At 31.3% G+C, this 830-nt stretch overlaps 1 protein-coding gene across 7 annotated transcripts in view; it reads right to left on the bottom strand.

The window, feature by feature from the left end:
* LOC116852346 (peptide transporter family 1-like) overlaps positions 1-830 on the bottom strand; it is a 221261-nt gene that overhangs the window by 203097 nt on the left and 17334 nt on the right. The window lies entirely within an intron of this gene.

The raw sequence follows: 830 nt of genomic DNA, 5'->3' as shown, positions 1-830 counted from the left end.
TTTTAAAGTTCCCCCCCCCCCCCCCCACCAAAATTTGGGCGGTAGGGGCGATTTCTACCTCAAAATTCGTTTTTGGGGAAAAATAAAAAAATACGTGTTTAATAGTTTTTGAAGAACTACTTGTATGCGCAGTTTCAGGAAAATCGGTGATTATCACTTCCCTAATGTTACTTGTAAGTCACTGAGCTATCTGACGTTTCATGCTCACGACATTTTTTTTCCCATATAACGTCGTAGACGTTACATAAACTGCTTAGATAATAAAAATATGATAAATAATAAATATAATAATAATAAAATAATATAATAATAATATAATAATAAATAATAAATTCTAGTATTTTATCATCTGTATATAAACAATACTTTCTGCAAACTAAATGCAAAAATATTTGTCAGTGACAACTGCATTCATCACATCATTAATATTATCCACATATTTTCTTATTCATTCTTTTTGAGTACTGCGAGATTTCATGTGTAATTCCTGTAAGTGTGTAACTCTAGTAATGTGTTGTTTTTCCAAATTATTGTTATTCTGCGATTCCTGCATTACTTTTACACACATTATATGCATTCAATTTACCGAATTGCGGTCTTAACATATATAAAGTGTGTTATCCACTGTAACACAGAATTCGTGTGTATTAGGTGGTAAACTTAGTTCCTACGGCTCACAGTTAGATGACGTTAGTTGTAGGTGTAATTTATTTTGACATCTGAACTGGCTGCATTTTAGAGGTTAGACATTTGTCAATAAAATTCAGTGCGTAGAGATTCATTTAAGCAAGCAGTGCTATTTTTTCTTTTGATTAAATATGGAACGTGAT

This window comes from Odontomachus brunneus, unplaced genomic scaffold, assembly GCF_010583005.1.
Source record: "Odontomachus brunneus isolate Ranch 3 - 2012 unplaced genomic scaffold, Obru_v1 Obru_scaffold_217, whole genome shotgun sequence".
NCBI lineage: Eukaryota > Metazoa > Arthropoda > Insecta > Hymenoptera > Formicidae > Odontomachus > Odontomachus brunneus.
Note: the sequence above shows the minus strand (reverse complement) of the source record. Positions and strands in the feature narration are given on the sequence as shown.